Raw genomic sequence first — 19,631 nt, forward strand, 5'->3', positions numbered from 1 at the left:
TAAAAGAAGTAGCCTAACATGTAAACATGTTATTTGTGTTGTCACCTCTATCTTAATGCAGAATAAAATGGAAGAAATATAATATTAAGTGAGAGAGATACAAGAATGGGTCATGTTTGAAGCAGGTAAATTAATATGTAATTAATCAAATTCATTTTGAATTCATTAATCAATCTTATTGTCAAAGTTCTGAGTGATGTGGACTTCCATTCTCCTTATCACTCATTAAATAAAAACATAATTTTTGTTTTATGAATATGTATGAACATACATATTCCAAGACATGATCAAAAATCCAAATCTTTATTTTACCCTTTTGTGCTATCTTTAAATGGACTATTACTTTTGTAGTTGTGAAGTTGTACAGTTTTGAAGTTGTGAATTTGGCTATCTCCTGATTGTAACAATGAAGGTACTTAGCTCTTCCTTGATAGTGAAGATTAAATTATAATCCCCAATCTATTTTTAGATTTTAATCCCCAAAGTTTTAACTCAGTATTTAAAGTAGATCTACCCATTTTAACTAAAAAAAAGGTGTTAACTAACTACAAAAAAGTATTAACTAACTACAAAAGGTGTGAACACCCATTTCATACATTGAGTGAGCAGTCCTGAAGAGGAGTGTCTGCTGTGATTGGTAGATATAAAATTTAGGGGAGGTGACACAAGAGAAAAAGGTCTTTAAATAGAGGAAACAGAAGAATAAATAGATCGAGGATTCAGTCACTCAGCGGCAAGACTGGAAGATCAGTCACTGGAAGTTGGACTGGAAAACAGATCCTTGAGAGAGACTGGAAGACAGACAATCAGACTTGGAGTGAAAGACACTTAGCTGTGGAACTGAACCTCTGGAGGAGCTCGTGCAAGAGACCTCCGACTGCTTTTCTTATAGAAGATCACCTTGGTGAGTGAAAGGCTGACTTAGTTTCCTTGTCTTTCTGGAGGTGTGAACCTCTGAGAAAGGCCCTTCTTCTTGAGACTCCTTTCCCCTGGCTGGGGATTAGAATTTCTATCTGACTATGAGGAAGCCATAGCTTTTTCTCTCTCTCTTCCCTTTTCTTTCTTCCTTAAGTTCTTCCCTCTATTGTAAATAAACTACCAGTAATTCCATTTACCATAGTAATTCATTTTGGGGATTTAGTAATTAAATCCCTGGCGACCACCAAATTAAATATTCAGTCCAACCATATATAAATTTAACACAGTACAGAACTTATATCAGGAAGCTATATAACCACATAAACAGTATTAAAAATAACACAAAAGGGGGGGGGCAGCTGGGTAGCACAGTGGATTGAAAACCAGTCCTAGAGACAGGAGGTCCTAGGTTCAAATCTGGCTTCAGCCACTTCCCAGCTGTGTGACCCTGGGCAAGTCACTTGACCCCCATTGCCTAGCCCTTACCACTCTTCTGCCTTGGAGCCAATACACAGTATTGACTCCAAGACGGAAGGTAAGGGTTTTATAAAAAAAAAAAAATAATAATAACACAAAAAGGACATGACCTAAGGACATGACAAGATGAAAATATGCAAGTGGAAGAGAACTGGGGGGCTAGGGGAGATGACTGACTCTGACTAAACTTTTTCCCCTCCTGTAGAAATGCTAATTTACAGTGAATTCAAAAAAAATCTTAAATTTTCAATAATGGATTTTGGCAGATGTGATAGGCTGTTCCCCATATACCTAAAAGTATGAAAGGAGGTGGAGATAAATCTTTTTGTAAACAAATAGCATCTGTATTTTGTTTACCACCTTTCACCTCTGAAATTCAATAAATGGTGGTTTGGAGAGGAGAGAAAGAAAAGAAGCAGTTAAGAAAGGATTCCCAAAAAGGATCTTTATGATCTAAGTAAATACACTGTGTTTGACAGAAGCCTGTCAAGAACAGTTGAAAAAATTCTTAAGTTACAACTTTTTGGTTAAAAAAAAAAAGGAGGACTGATGTTGAAATAAATCAAAGAAAGCGACACCTTCAAAATAATGGAAAACTTTTAAAACGAATGAACACAAACATTAAAAAGGAATTGTGGATTATGTGTAATGGGGTAATCAACTTAGTCTTGTTTGTTTTTTTTTAAGGAGCATATGTTTTAGAAACTTAAGAAGTACAAAACATATTTTGGATTTAGAGAACTCAAGTTTCCAGCTGCCTTTACATGTGCTCCCTTTGTTAAGGATCCTGCCATACCAAAGCCCTTCGTCCAGCTCCAACACCCAGCTCACCTTACTGGAAAGTCACTTGAGGTTTTTGTCAGCTGTTCATATGATAAGCAGCTGGGAAGTATGGAAAAAACATTAACTATTGGCTGAAAATTAATATGGTCAAGAGTTTTATCATTTGTTATGGATAAAGATATAAAAATATATGTAAAGAATTAAAATTTAACAATCATCACTAAACATCTATTCAGAAAAAGTTTTAAATATCATTAACCCATACGGTCACATAATAGAATAAAACAACTTTTGAAAAAGGGGGAAATCTTACATAGAGGTATGACTTAAAAAAAAAAATTCTTACTAAGGAGGCAAGTCTAACTGCAACTCACAGGCCCAGGCCCAATCCCAGTATGGATTGGCCCAGGAATTCTGTCCTGTTCCATTTCAGGTCTGGGCCAGTCAATTCCTCCTTAAGCAATCTGGTGGCCCACCAAATTGATGCCAACCTGAGAGCAGATATCTGATCTGCATAGTCCACTGCAGGTTGAAACTCCCAGGAGCTTAAGAGATCAACTAGCTTTAGGCTTCCCTAATAGGCTGGGATTACAAGCAGGCACCACCATGCTTGGCCTAAAAGCTAGTGATTAAAGGAAGAGCTTCTATTAGAAGAATTAAGCAAGTCAAGGAGTTCTTCTCTGGCTAGGGAGTATAAAAGTACCAAGGGGATAATACCAATGTGACCTAATGTCAAATTTGTACATGTAAAAACAAACCTTCTTTAAAACACATTATTTTAGGGGGCAGCTGGGAGAACCTGGCCTAGAGATGAGAAGTCTTAGGTTCAAATCTGGCCTCAGACACTTCCTGGCTGTGGGACCATGGACAACTCACTTTATCCCCACTGCCTATCCTTTACCACTCTTCTGCCTTAGAACCAATACAAACTATTGAATCCAATACAAACTATTGGTTCTAAGGCAGAAGGGTTTAAAAAAACCCAAAATATTATTTTAGTAAGAGAAAAAAGATGAGCCTAACTGCAGAGTAGCCAGAAACTAAGCCATGTCCATGATACATGTTTGTGCAGACTAGACTGAAAAATGAAACTCCTTCAGTTAGACTGTCTTTTAGATTATTTGAGGTGGTATCTTACAGGTTCCTAAAAGAAGTGAATGGTGACATGATTTTTCAATAATGGAAAGAAAATAACTTAACTTGATAAAAAGTAAAGTCACTAAGCAGTACAACTTTCTAACATGTTAATTCTGTATACCATCTGTGCATTCAACAAACATAAAATAAAATAATCAGACTTCAATTCTAATCTGCTAAAAAGGAAATGTAAAAATCAGCTTTGGAATGAACATTCATTCCTAAGTTCAAATCTTAATATAAATTAAAACCTTGGCAATGTGGAAATCCATCATCAAACATTTTATTAAGTGCTTCCCTTGGTGCCAGGAACTATGCTAGGTCCTAGGGATACTAAGATAACAGTAAAACAGTCCAGTGCTTACTTTTTATTAGGGAAGACAAAAATGCACATATACAGGTATATATAAAAGAGAAGACACATATAAGGTAATTTTGGATGGAAGAATATTAGTACCTAGAGAAATCTGGAAAGGCTTTACACAGAAGAAAATGCTTGACCTGAGTCTTAAAGAAAACTAAATATTCTAAGAGATGAAGGCAAAGAAGTAAAGCATTACAGATAGAGAGAGAGCCAAGAGCAAAGGCATTAAGGAAGGAAAAGAAATGTTTTGTGGGAAGGACCACAAGAAAACAATCTCAGCTGGATAATAAAGTAGAGGAAGGAGAATAATGTAAAACAAAACTGAAAAGATTAAGTTGGGACCAACTTTTAAAAGAGATTCAAATGCCAAACAAAGGAGTCTATTTTTGATCCTATAGGTAATGAGGTGACCCTGGAGTATTATTACTTGATAAACTAATAGTAAACATAAATATAAGATAGCAGACTAAATAAAGTGCTAGGGTCACTTTAGCAACTGTTTATTAGATAGAGTGGACCAGAATAGATAGACACTTAAGGCAAAGAGACCAATTACAAGACTACTAGAATGGTATTAGCTGATAAGGGTCTGGGTGGTAGCTATGAGAGTAGAGATAAAGAGAAGTTAAGCAAGACTTGTTGGTGAGGTAGAAATGATAAGATTTGCCAACTGATTGCAGTGAAAGTATGGTATCAGTTCTAAAGTGGAAAACCTAGAGCACTGGAAAGTCATAAATAAGGTGTTCACAAGGGGGTGTGCTTGGGAAAAAGGTAAATTGTTTTTGACATGATCAGTTTAAGAAGCCTATGAGACATACAGTTTTAAATGTCCGAAAAACAGCTGATGACACGCGAATATAGCTCAGGAGAGAGACTACAGCTGGATATATATATGTATATATATGCCATGTGTAGTGATATGATAAATAAATCCATGGGAAATGATGAACAAGAAAATCTTGAGTGAGAAGTCAAAGAGGGCCCCACAGTTGAAGACAGATTTGGATGATAATTTATCCAAGGAGAAAGAGAAACAGCTGTCAGGTAGGAGGAAAATCAAGAGAGACCAGTAACACAAAAACCCAGAAATGAGGATTATCAAAAACTTGTAGATCATTCTGAAGTTTTCAGCAAAGCAGCAAATTTACTCACCTCTTTAAACATAAAAACTTTTAAAAAATGATTTTGATATGGCAATATCTCTACAATGTATTACATGATTTTCCACAGAACATATGGAATAGGATATATGGAATTCTCACTAGAATATATAAAAATAATTTAATCTTTCCTTGATGATTAGTGGTTATCACTGAGTATCAACTATTGTATTACAACACTCTATTACCAGGGCATGTAGGGGTCACAGTGGATAGAGCTCTGGGACTGAGGTCAGGAGGACCTGTTTCAAATCTGGCCTTGTTTGCCTTAGTTTCCTCCTCTGTCAAATAAGCTAGGAAAGGAAATGGCAATTGATTCCAGTATCTTTGTCAAGAAAACCTCAAATGGAGTCACAAAGAACTATAAACAACTGGAATGATTAAACAAAAACTATATTACCAATGATGCTGTCAAAGCCTACTATAATCTTGAGTTCTAGTACTCATTTATGGTTTCAATGAATCCTTTTCAGTCAGGAAATTCCTTTTTTCCCCCACTTAAGAAAAATCTAGTTTCTCTCCCTCCTAATCCCCCCCCAAAGATGAAAAAAGAAAAGTCCTTGTAACAAGTATGCAGTCAAGCAAAACAGAGCCATGTCAAAAACTGTCTCATTTTGCACTCAGGAGTCACTTTTTTACATCTGTCAGTATGTCTACTTGTTACTAATTCCTCCTTCACTTTTTTGAATTTGGTATGGGTTTAGAAAACAAAAAATCAAGCTATACAATTTCCATGAAGCAATCTATCCCACTCTCTTCCTCCTGTTTAATTCTAAAACCAATTTCATGGCATTCTGTCCATGGCATACTGAATTATGGTTTATTGAATATGGTTTATCTATGATGGTATATATTTCAATAAGTCTTAAATAATTTTTATATATAATATATCTCTATATATATGGAAGACACCTTATGGTAACATATTCCAAGGCATGTTTTATTTTGCTGAATCAAACTATCTTTTAGAGTTAAAAAAAAAACAACAGTCACAGTTCACTAAATCATTCATCAAAAGTTGTATGATGGTAAAGACATGAACTACAGGGTAATATCACTTGCAAAAACCTGCCTGTAGCCTACTAATATCTTTCTCATAACTATCTTCACTGAGTATGTAGATTATAAATATTATTAAGATAAAAAGCATATCAATAATCAAGCTATAAGATCAGATATTTGGTGTTTATTTGTCAGTTTCTTGAGACTCATAAAGTTCAAGGTTTTTTCTACATATTTGGTTATCATCACCTCCTTCTAATACCTTGTGAACTAATCTTTCAATGTCTTTGACAGTCTGACTCCTCTAGCATAGATCTCCTCTAAGTATATTTGGTTTACTGTAGTTTTCCCAAATAGTTCTCTTTAACAACATTTCTACCTCCTCTAACACCCAGAATGGTAATATTAAGAACATAACTATTTTACTTGAGAGTAGAAAAAATATTATAAAAATCTTTGCATATGTTTGTCAATTTTTCTTAGTCATTCTTTCAGTTTTATCCTTAAATATCTCTAATGTGATTTTTAGGTATAGTTGGGTCTCTCACTAAACTTCCTTTAAATTTATTTTCTTTCTGTCCTTTATGTTTTGTAAGGTGGTGTTGCTCAAAATCACCCACTATCCTTTTATCCATAAGACTTTTCAATGTTGCCCTGGGCTGTTAACTCTTTGGAAAGTAAAACATTTATCAACATGTGCTTTTAAGATTCTTTTTGTCTCCTCAATATAGCAATTCATTGAATTAAGTTAAAACTTCTGCATGATCTTATTGGTGCTAATGGTCTTTTGTCTTTTTTCATCCCTATCCCATTTTTGTCATGGATAACTTATTTTGACAAGTCAAACTGTGCTTATTCTGCAAGTTATATTTTTCCTTTAATTTCTTCTCAAGAACTAGTACAAAAAAGCTAGATTAAACTAATTTTTATGTTTAGTAAATCAGTGGTCTCACTCTACATAGATGCTAATCTAATTCAAGAATAACTCCCACAAGAGTACTGAATGAATCCATTCCCTTCTACTACAATGCAATCAATTTCTTTTAAAAATATTCTTCAGAGCTCAAAATGACCAGCATCTTCCAATTCTTTTCTTGAAGAAAATATCAATGATGTATGATTATGAGACCTCTGAACAATCTTTGCCATCTAATAGAGGGGAGGGGAGGGGAGGGGAGGGGATGAGAAAGAAGGGGAGGAGATGTAAGAGTAAGGGAGGGGAAGAAAGGTTTTATTAAGTTATGTGTTAGGCACTGTTGTAAGCACTTTACAAACATTTCATTTGATCCTCACAACAACTCTGGGAGGTAGGTCCTATTTTTATCTTCATTCTACAGAAGAGGTGGTTGAGGTAGACAGAGGTGAAGTGATTTATTCACAATCACATGGCTAGTGTCTGAGGCCAAATTTTAACTCGGGTCTTCCTGACTCCAGGCCTATCTACTACAACACTCAGCTCTAACATTAATAATATTAATACTATTTTTCTTTTAAAAAAGTATATATTATACAAGTGCCACATAAACATTATATCTTTATTATTAAAGGTTTAATTCTTAATAGATTACATTTTAATAAAGTGCTCTAAAGTTTACAAAGTCTTTTCCTCATTATTATTATTCTATGAGTAAAGTAATATATATAATAGAGTGAGTGTGTGCACCACCCACTTTCTAGCTAAGGAAACTGAAACTCAGTGACACCAATCAATTTACCTATAGTGAATGACATAATGATTAATTATCTATTAATTATTAAACTGGCCCATGATGCAGGTCTTCTAGATCTAAGTCAAATGTGTTTTATATTGCATTACACAGACTTCTTAACTTTTATCACTTTTATTAGTTTAACAAAAGGGTTTACCCCTTATCAATTTTTTTCTTCTCAAGGTGAAACTAAATGTCAAATAAGGTTTTTTTGTTTCATTTGTTTAAGAATAATGCCTGATTAACATGTCATAAAGTCACATTCTATTTAGATTTTTGTATCTACATTATTTATCTTCCACATTATAGCATATACACAAAATTGTTCATGAATGTGGGAAACCATGAAAATGAAGTTATAAATTCCTTTTTAAGTTATATTCATGGTTTGCAAGATCCATTATCACAACCAAAATTAAAATTTACTCTATCAACATTACAGAGGACTGCCAAAAATAAAGCAAAGCCTAGGAAAGGAATCATAAAGCAAGTATGTGGCACTTTTTGCATATATTTTACTAATCACTATAATCTCATTCTTTAGAAATGGAGAGAACATTCAGTTGAAAAAATTTAAATCAAGTGTTCCTAAGATCAATATTTGTCAGACAGAAGAAAATATATTTTGTTGCTCCTTTTTTCCTTTTCCATACAGTAATCAGGAGGCTATGACCCATTAACCTAATTCAGGAAAATCATCTACTGCTTTACATGGCTCCTTTAAAAAAAACTGAATCTTTATTTAATCAATGCAGACCATAGGTTCTATTTTAGCAAGGTGATAGATAGCTAGAATGTGCAGCTTAATCTTTAGCCTGCCAATATTCTAAGTTTTGGTTAAATCAGTAGAGTAACCTCACAAATATCACCTCTTAATATAGTTCTGCATGGAATCCATTAAACCAATTCCAGGACACAGAGAAAAAAAAATACTTAACATCCCAAGAATTAGCAAATGTTTCCCAAGAGGCATATCTCTTCAAATCCAGGTTCAAAAGGGACAATAGTGGCTGCCACTGGCCCAGAGATGGAAAAAAAAAAAAAGAATTAGTATATATTTCCATCTTTCCCACCTCTTCCTCTTACGACCTTCATTCATCTGTTCCCTGAACTGAGTATATGTAATCCCAAAATTGGGGGGGAAACATATGGACACTTGCCCACTACTTGTCATTCTTTCACTGTTACCCCAAAGGCTTAAACAATTCTGAATGTAAACAAAATAACTCAATCATTTGTAAAATATTTTCTTCCTTACCTATTAATACTAGTTCATTCTCCTTATAAATCCAAAGAAGGATCTAGTGGTTTTTAGTCTTGCTACAGAATAATTTTTTCAGCAAAACTGAAGAAAAGAATATATGTCTGTCCTAAATTCCATTAATTTTCCTACTAATTACAGTTTCTAGGACAAGTAAAAACTATTTACTCTTATTCTGTACACAATTCTAACAAGCATGGCCTTTTCTTTATATTTTCTAAGCTAAAAACATTATAATTAGAATAAAAATGAAGAAGTAGATGCTACAGATGGATATTTGGAACGTAGTTAAGAAGTGACAAGTTAGTCATTCTTTTCTTGAAAACAGAAGTGAGAAATAATGTCAGAAACTATGAATGTTACGGAAGGTCTACTGGATTAGCACCCAGATATATATTCTTACCTTCTGTATTAAGAGTAAAAAGATCATGGACAAGGTAGAGCAGCACAGAAATAATTTAAAAATATTTTAATTGCCTACAGCCCTTTTCTTTGCAATAGCACTGAGACCCATATGAAAAACCATACAACACAAACCACACCAACATTTAAATTTGTAGTTTGGGTCATGTCTATTAGAAACAGACCAGCTATTAAATACTGTATTTCATACTCAATTTTCCTCCCATAACTATGTCACTCATCCCCCACCCCAAAAGGGTCTAGCAGGTGGGTCATTATTTGCCACAACATACTTGTTCCAACTGACCACATCTGTTCTACCAAAGAAGATACAAACATTGGTTGTGTGACATGAAGCAGTACTATACTGTATAACGTTCATGCTCATGGGTTATTCATATGAAAATAAAACACGTAGTATATTATTTTAGTTCCACAATAAGGAGGCCAAAAGAGCCCCAAAATGGTCTTAACCAGCTAACACGAGCTCCTTGCCAGTGAGACATGGTTGCCAAGAGCAACTGAAGTTGAAAATACAAACTTATTTGTAAAACATTGTGAAAGAAGGATGAGAAAAGGCTATAAGATCCATCACCTCATAAAACATCATAAAACAACATAAAGCAAAGTCTCTAGAAAGCTAGCGAAATATATAACTAAGTCATATGCATTCATATATGAAACTGGCAGAAAGACAACAAAATGACAGAAAATAAAATATATGTCAATATTTCTTTAACAAGTTTTTATCATCAATTACTGTGGAACAATCAGATTTGGATTAGGACTTCAGATTTTGATGAGTAAATAGGAAATAGAGAATCACAGTCAATAAACATGTATTAAGTGCCTACTGAGTGCAGGCCACCATACTATGCCCTAGGAATACAAAGAAAGGCATGATACAGTCCCTGCCCTTGAAGAGCTCACAATTTAATGGGGGAAGATAACATTTTCAAAGAGCTAAAAAACAGACAGAGAGAAGGTGCTTGGCTCAGGGCATGATGAAGTCCTTCAATCATGATGGGAAATGATGAGGTAATTGTCCTGTGCACTTAACTGGTAAAGAATGTGAGAGTTGCTTTCCAAAGTCCATCCTCCACCTTTCCAATGAGAAAAGAGGAGGAGTGCTGGGGAGATGTGAGGATCAGTGTTGATATTACCTTGCTGGATGATGCATTTCTAAAGATCATAAAGTCCAGGAGAACAGTCAGGGAACAAATGATTAGGTTGACGTCTTGGGTGAGTGGCACATAAAAATTCAATCAGGAAGAGTGAGTGGCCCAGACTAAGAACACATCAGAAAATCACATGTGATATCACTACCCATAAATAGCCATCAGTGAAGAATCTAAATACTGACCCTATTAACTCCAGGATCAAATATAAAGTCATGTGTTCGGCACTTAAAAGTCTTTGTAATCTGGTCCCTTCCTCTCTTCCAAGCTTCCCATTTCACTGCCCTACACATTCTCTAATCCAGCTACATTGGTCTCCTTATTGTTCCTCACATGCATCTCTAGATCCCCATCCTGGCTGTCCCACAGGCTTAGAATACTGTCTCTCCTGACTAATTGCCTTCAAGATTCATCTCAAATCCCATTTTCTGAAGGAAGACCTTCTTCCCCACTCACCCCCAACTGCTAATTACTTCCCTTGAAATAACCTTCCATCTATTCCATATACCATACATGATATCCTAAAAAGTCTTAGTTGCTAGTCAGTCAATAAACATTTATTAAGCAACATAATATGTGGCAGGCTTTAAATAACTTCAGAAGTAGAAATGTTTTAAACTAACAGGAAAATTTGCAATTTTAATTATTTAAATTTCTTTTACACTTATTTAGTTGTGAATTTTGAATAAAATTTTAATTTTAACAAGAGGTGGCACACTGTCATCAAGTATTTCATGTGTGAGTTTCTGAATCACGTTTTCTAAGGCTCATTGGATCAGAAGAGAAGGTTCTCTTGCCTTGCCTCCTTGGTCACCTGCCCTATCTCTAGTAAACACTAGTGTGAGATCACATCAAAACTGTCATACATGTATCAAAACTATGTTCTTTGAATGATCTGAATCCTAGAATTACAAATGAAATCTTTTCAGTCACTGTGCAGCAGCTGATTAAAGTTTTTTCAAAGTTCAAAAATCAACTAGAGTGATATACAGAACAAAAATGTTAATTTTTAATAATATCAATATTTTTTAAATCTAAGGAATTAACCTTTCAACTGTTTTATAATCTCATAGTTTTCAAAACTTAAAACTGCACTAAGACTTTTGAGACACATGTATTATCTCCTTTGTACCTATTTATTTATGTTGTCTTTCCCATTAGGGATGTGACTTTAAGGGCAGGGACTATCTGAATTCCTTGTATCATCTATACTTGTCACAATGCCAGGCACATAAGTCTATTTTAATAACTAATGTTCTTATTTGCAAATAATATTATCCTCAAAATATCAAAGGAATCCTCAATGAAGTCCATTACTACTCAAGAGGTTAATCTCCATCTATGCTAAAAAGATGAAAAAAAGATCATTATTCCAAATATGATATATATTTAGAAAGCCAGTCCATTGAATTTGTCTATCAGTAAACATAACCTGGAACAGAAACTACAGATGATAAATTAGCTGGTCCCAGAACTGAAGCAAGAGAATAGATGAGTTGGATTTGGTAAGCTGTATGGCATACCCCATCTATACATAAAATTTCCCTAAAAAAAAAAAACACTGACGTTCTCCTAGAGCTCTATGCAAGCAATTGAAAATATATATGTATGCATTATAATAGGCATAAATAGGAGTATATTTCCAATGATACCTAGATCCAAGTGCCAGCATAAAAACATCATGTAGAAAAAATATGATTGGAAAAGGAGAAACCTTGGGGGCCAAATAGAGCAAACATAATGGGCTAATAATTATAACAGTAATATCAACAGCAATTGCATAGAATTTTAAGGTTGCAAAGAAATATATATATATGTATGTATATATATATATATATTTCATTCTATCCTCACAACCACCTCCCAAGGTTGTTGGTATTATTCCCTTCATCATAAAAAGAGAAAACTAAATTTGAAAGAAATTTAGCCATCTATCCTCTCACAAAGATAGTAAGTGTCTGGGATGGGATTGGAACAGATGTCTTTCTGACTCCAAATCAAATTGCCTTTGGGCCACAAAAACTTAATTGAAATTAAGGACTAATCTCAGAATATTATAGTATGATAGAAACCTTCAGAGATTATCTAGCAGAAGCATTCAGCAATCTTTCAGAAGTGCTAGTCCAGGGGGCAGCTGGATGGCTCAGTGGATTGAGAGTCAGGCCCAGAGATGGGAGGTCCTAGGTTCAAATCAGGCCTCAGATACTTCCTAGCTATGTGACCCTGGGCAAGTCACTTGACCCCCATTGCCTAGCCCTTACCACTCTTCTGCCTTAGAACTAATACCCAATATTGATTCTAAGGCAGAAGGTAAGGGTTTTTTGGTTTGGTTTTGTTTTTTTAAAAGAAGTGCTAGTCCAATGGCTACAACTATATAAATAAATTTCAATGACAAAAAGAAGAAAATCAATAAACAATATTGCTGTTAATATTAAGACACACCCTTTCTTTTAAGTAACAGTAAAATAGGAAAGTGAAAATTCTTGAGTACTATATCATTATCACTCTTTTATGCTGTTTTACTTATTTGGAGAGATTATATTTTATAAGTGTTAAAACTGGGAGTTTACTGGAGCTTTGTGTGCTATTTTGAAACAAAATTTATCAATAAAAATAATATTTGGACAAAATTCCAAATAATGCCCTTCTGGGAATATTTACTTCTTTCTAAGATTTTTTAGAATCTATTTTTCCTTGTTATGGGACATTAAAAAATACCCTAAATATCAAACAGATCTGAGATATCACACTGACGGCTATCAGTCAGCTGTACAACCCTTCAGAAATCTTGTATACTATATAAGCCCTCCATCTACTACCACAATGCAGACAAGAATGATTATAAAATAAATGGCTGAAAATAAATAATGAATGGACATACCTACTTACATAACAAATAATGTGAACGTTCAATGTTTTCAAAAAGCCTCCCCAATACCTTCTCTCCCCTTTAAGCTCCAATTCAGGTGTTTGTTGCTCACTCCTCTCCTCTCTAAAGCTTTCTCTGATTCACTTCCCCCTACCCCCATCCAACATACACACACGTTGTTCTCTCTCCCTCCTCAAATTTTTATTTATTTGTTTGTGCACATTGTATCTCCAAAGTAGTCTATAATTTCCTTGACAACAGGGATTGATTTGTTTATATCTTGTACAGTGCTTTGCTTATTAATTAATTAAAGGAAAAAGGCCATGTTAAGTTTTTTTAATACTTTGTTATTTCCTTTATATATATCTGAATGTTCAGCTATGCTAAATTTTTTAATTCCACTAGATATAATAAACTGAAAGATCCAAAAGATTATGAAGTTTAGCTAAATAAAACTTTGCTTTTTTTTAAAGTGACTAAATCTCCCTACCTTGTCCAGAATAGAAATGCAAGAGTTAGTCATGAGTCTGAGACTAGTACTTTGGTATTGCTGTTTTGGGGCAGGGGTGGCTCTCTCTATGTAATAGTCATTTTACAAAACAGGAGACTGACTTTCCACAAGGCAAGTGATTTTTCTAACAAGGCAAACTGGTCCCATAACTAAATATAGAATCAATTATAAATTTTGGTTTCAAAGGTTGCTAGTACTAAAGAATTCATCACTTCGTGAGAAACCTCTGGTCACAAGTCTTTCTATACTTAAGTTGCTCAATAAACAGTAGACCTAAGAATCAAATCTGAATGTTTCCAACCAAAAGAGAAGTTGCCAGATATGTGCCAGGTCATCTCCATGATGTGTTGTAGAAGAGATCTCTGTAAAATGGCAGGCATCATTCAAGAAATATAAGGTTTACATTGGGAAGTGCACGGGCAAATCAGGCAGCAAGAATAAAAGATAATGGATAGTCCAGGTGCTGCAATATACTCCTGGATTATAAAACAGACCTCAAGGAAGGCAATTTGGACAAATATTTTCTGAAGACTTTATGGAAAAACTTGGCCAAGAACGACAAAGAATGAGAAGGAATGGAAGGATGGTGTTATGTTCCTATGGAGAAAATACTTAAATTATGTAAATCACAGATCCACTGAACTATTAAAGTACAACACAGTCAATATCAAATGAACAATATGCACAATATAAAGTACAAATTCTAAATACATGTCATACACCCATAAAACGAAAGGGATAACAGACAGATAGCAGTAGTAGGCTAGAAATTAATGAGACCAATTTTCATATGTAGTTTATAGTATTAATTTCATTATGTTGTATAAACTTAGGCTACCAAATGGTATTGAAATACTTTCAATAGCCTGCAGATACTCAAAAGAAAAAAGTCACCATTAACATCTTCCAGACTTTTGAATCATTGTTCTAAAAATATCTTCTGGGGAAAAAATGGTATCCACCCTCCAGCTACAATCATTGCATCCCATCAGTAAGGAAAACTGTGAGGGAAATACATGATAGAAATTGTACTGCTGCTCATTCCTAATGAAAATCATGTTCTTCTTTGTGAAAAGTTTTAGCACTCTGATTGGGATTTTGAGATTCCAGGCCATTTTTCCTAATAAATCACAAAACCAAATCAAAACTCAGGAGGGAAATAGTAAATAAAACTGTCCATAAAGGAGGACCATTACTGATACATTTAAATCATAAAGTGGGCTTTTAGAATGATTACTACAAAGTATAACCCTAAGCATGGATATTATTTTTATTTTTAAGTGGTATACAAACTATGTAACAGATTTTACAACTGTTAAGAAAAAATAAAAATAAGTGGTGAAAGGAACACCAAAGGTTTGCTTCTTCCACACAGAAAATATCAATAGCTACCATGAGCAGAAATGAAACTTTACAAGAGCAATTGTTTTATTTATACCTCTTGAGACTTTGCCCAGCGCACCTAATAGTTTTAGCCTTGAGGCAAATGATTGAGTTTATAACTGCTCTCTGGGCACTATATATTGGATGCCATGCAATACCTAAGTATGAATTCATATATAAAACCAACATCTGGCTTAAAAGAACCTATTAATTTCACCAACTACTTCTGAAGAAACTTCTTCCAAAGCACATAAAACTAGTAAATTATAATGCCAGGAATCTTTCCTAGGAAAATCAAATTGGAACAATTGCGAATTTAAAAGAGACAGCATAACCTAAATAGCATCAAGGTCAAAAATGAATAAAAAACATTTCTCTGGACATTTAATGGTAATGCTTTGAAAAGCAATCCTTTCATTATCTCTGAATGACTTCTCTTACTCCCCCCACAGCAGCTGTCCTCTCATCTCTCAAGCCCCTAGCTCCACCCTCAATCCCCATTCTCTCAGCAGATGTCTTCATCCTCTACTTTACTAAGATGGATGACATTCATTTTGAGCACTTTCATCTTCCATTCTCCACAACTCAAGCCCATTCAATGTCCCTATCCCACCCCCATCCTCTCCTTTAGTTCACTAGTTTCACTAGTTCAGTCTCAGAAGAAGTAGTAGTCAAATTCCTTGCCAGAGCTAGCCTTGTGCCTTTGTGCATTATTCTCTGCTTCCATCTGATCTAGGAGCCTTTTCTTTTGTCTATAAATAGGTTCATAAATCCTTGTCTTTAAAAAAAAAAAAAAAGCCTAAATTTCACCTCTGAGCCAGCCTCTATCACCCTGCATATCTCTATTCTTTCTATAACATAAGTAATGAAGAGGAAATCTACCTCAAATGCATCTATTCCCTTGCCATCAATTGCCTCTTACAACCTAATTGCCAACCATTTCTCACTCTACTAAAATTGTTTTCTCCTTAGTCACAAATGACCTCTGAGTTGCAAAATTCAATGACTTTGTTTCAGCATACATTCTTCTTGAGCTTTCTGAACCATCCCTTTCTCCCAGATACTCTCATCCCTTCTTTAGCTTCCAAAATACTGAACTCTTGAATTACCAATTAGTTCTGACTGCTTTTAAATCTTCCTTCACTGATTCTGCAACATCCTCCTGACTATTGGGTTTGTTCTCCAAAGCACTGGCCTTTTTCTCTATGGTCTCTCCCTTTGTGATTTTATGAATCCAATTACCATGTCAACGCAAATGACTCCAACATCCATTTATGTAGTCCCAACTCTCCTATGAATTTCAGTTCTGAACTTCCAAGTGCACCCTTAACATTTCCATCTGAATGTACGTACACAAACAAGAAAGCAACTACAGAGTAGCAATATGGTAGAAAGAGCAACAATTTTGTAGCCAGAGACCTAGATTTAAATTTTGGCTCTGTCATTGATATCTTCATGACCCTATGTAAATAAATTTATCTTTCTGGGCTTCAGTTTCCACACATGCAAAATGGGGGGGGGGGGGTTGGTTTCACTAGATGATCGCTAACATCTTTACCAGATCTAAATCTATGATTCTATGTCCCAAACGGAACTCATTTCTTCTAAACTTGCCCCCTCCTCTCAATTTCCTATTTCTGTTCAGGGTATCATTGGCCTCCTAGTCAATAAAAGCTCAAAATATCAGTAATCCTCACAATTTTAATCAATTGCCAAGTCCTGTCAGTTCAACCTTGGCTATATTTTTGTCATCCATTCTCTTCTTTCTACTTTACACACTGCTACCACCCATTGTTCAGAATCTCAACTTTTACCTCAACTATTGTAATAACCTTCTAACTGACTTCCTACTATTCCAATTCACCCTTCACTGAGCTGCTAAAATAATTTTCCCAATTTGCAGGATTGACTATGCTATTTTAGCACACACAACCCCACCCCACCTCCAAAAATACTACCTACTATCTTCAGGACAAACTACAAATGGCCAAGCATCTTAAATGGCTTAAGATCCTCAATGATGACTCCAACATTTCTTTCCAGGCTTATTTTACAAAAGCGAGATAGAGGCAACTCTGCCATATAATACCTATGTTAACTTGGTTAAGTCCTTCCCCCTTAATTAGGCCTCCTCTGTAAATTGGACCATTAGACCTTTAAAGTGACTTGTCACCCTAAATCTACTATATGAATATGCCAAGATGGGCTATAATTTAAAGCCACCAATACAGTAATAATATATATATTTAAATCACTCCAATTTGGCTTTCCATTTGAATTTATTCTGTGGCACATAAATACGGGGCAAAGCAAGGGTATGGGACTGGAAGAGCCTAAGTTCTACCCATAGGCATGTTATGGACCTAAAGAATGCCATTTATGTCTTTTAACCATTTCTTTAAAAGCTTCTTCAGCTGCAAAACTTCTTGTGAAGAAGAGGAAAGTCTTCAGGTAATTAAATACGAAACTAAAAGTAATATCAATGTCAATGAAAAGAAGATGTTGCAAAATTTTGAGTAAGTCAATTTAGGAAGGCATCTTAATTCTGCCTCTACAGTACTGGTATGACCTTGAATAAGTCACAACTTCTCAGTGACTAAGTTATCTCATGGCAAAATTAGGGTGTTAGACAAGATGTCATCTAATACGCCTATTGCTAAGATCCTAAATGGCCTGGGATATTTGATAATATTTTCTCAAACTGTAGTCAGAGACATCAAATGTCAAAAAATTTCTCATCAGGTTAAGTAAAGCAAATATTTTGCTTTTTAACATATTCAGAAATCACATTTCAAGATATGACAACTCAAAATTATTCCAAAAATAATTTTTAGATTTGTGTTTTGAATTGAAACTTAACTAAAGAAATGATCAAGTGTCAAAACATAAAAAAAAAAATGGATGATCAAGCACCAACATTTAGCTAGGAATACCACTCTTAACAGCAACTTACTCCTAGGATGAAGTTGAAAACCCTATTACTTCCAAAGTCATGCCAATCCTTTCAAAATATTCTAAAGTCAATTAAAAAGCTGAAGCAGAGCTGGTAAAAGTAGTAAAGCCCCAAAGAGCATCTTTGTTTCTTTGATGCAAATCAAACAGTTCCTCCAAGTACCACCTGATCCCAGATCCCTAGAATATAATCTCTTTTTCCCTTATGCTGCCATTAATAATTCCTGAAGGTTTATTTCTGTACTCATATAAAACTTAAAATAATGCACAGGCAAATTTTATTACACTGACACAAAAGTAATGAAGGCTTGTCCAAATTTGTATATCATAATTCAATTGGTTAATATTATAACGGTTACCTGAGCCTTCCTTTAAATAAATTCAAAGGTCATTTTGGCAGCATGAGATGAGATACAGGATAGCACAATAAGTTAACTCACTATTGCTTCCAAAGATCTTACTATTTTATATGAAGGCTAATAAAATACATGTGAACCTGCAATCCTCATACCAGTTTCTAAAGAATTATATTTTACATAACTGAGTCCACTACAACTAGTAGTAGTATAAGTAGCAAGGTAGGCAAAAAAAGACCATAAGTAAAATAAATCTAAATCTTTAGCCAACTCTCACTCTTACTTTCGCACTGGGAATAGTTGAAATATAAATAGGAAAGAAAAATAAGGCAATGAAGAAAATCACCACCTGCTCACACAGTTCTAGTTCCCTAGCTAGAGAGCTAACAATCCTGCATCTTTCATAGGCTTTAAAAAAACTCTTTTTCTCTTTCTAAAAGATCCTTTGTGCAACATACACTTTATTTTGTATCCTGCAACTTTGCTAAAGTTGCTGATTATTTCGACAAGCTTTTTGGTTGATTCTCTAGGATTCTTTAAGTAGACCATCATATCATCCGCAAAGAGTGAAAGCTTGGTATCCTCACTGCCAATTTTAATACCTTCAATTTCTTTTTCTTTAATTGCTACTGCTAGTGTTTCTAGTACAATGTTAAATAATAGAGGTGAGGCAGCCTTGTTTCACTCCTGATCTTATTCGGAAGACTTCTAGTTTATCCCCATTGCAGACGATGTTTCCTGATGGTTTTAGATATATATTGTTTATTATTTTTAGGAAAAGCCCTTCTATTCCTATACTTTCTAGTGTTTTCAATAAGAATGGGTGTTGTATTTTATCAAAGACTTTTTCTGTATCTATTGAGATAATCATGTGATTTTTGTTGGTTTGTTTATTAATATGGACAATTATGTGGATGCTTTTCTTACTGTTGAACCATCCTTGCATTCCTGGTATGAATCCTACCTGGTCATAGTGAATAACCCTTGTGATGACTTGCTGGAGTCTTTTTGCTAGTATCCTATTTAGGATTTTTGCATCTATATTCATTCAGGAGATTGGTCTATAGTTTTCTATCTGTTTTTAACCTGCCTGACTTTGGGATCAGTACCACATTTGTGTCTTAAATTTGGAAGAAGTCCTTCTTTGCTTATTCTGTCAAATAGTTTGT

At 34.6% G+C, this 19,631-nt stretch overlaps 1 protein-coding gene and 1 pseudogene across 1 annotated transcript in view; both read right to left on the minus strand.

The window, feature by feature from the left end:
- The window catches only part of ZSWIM6 (zinc finger SWIM-type containing 6), a 219,356-nt gene that overhangs the window by 141,172 nt on the left and 58,553 nt on the right, over positions 1-19,631 (minus strand). The window lies entirely within an intron of this gene.
- The window catches only part of LOC130458539 (cytosolic acyl coenzyme A thioester hydrolase-like), a 98,726-nt pseudogene that overhangs the window by 23,397 nt on the left and 55,698 nt on the right, over positions 1-19,631 (minus strand).

Source organism: Monodelphis domestica, chromosome 3 (genome assembly GCF_027887165.1).
Source record: "Monodelphis domestica isolate mMonDom1 chromosome 3, mMonDom1.pri, whole genome shotgun sequence".
Lineage (NCBI taxonomy): Eukaryota > Metazoa > Chordata > Mammalia > Didelphimorphia > Didelphidae > Monodelphis > Monodelphis domestica.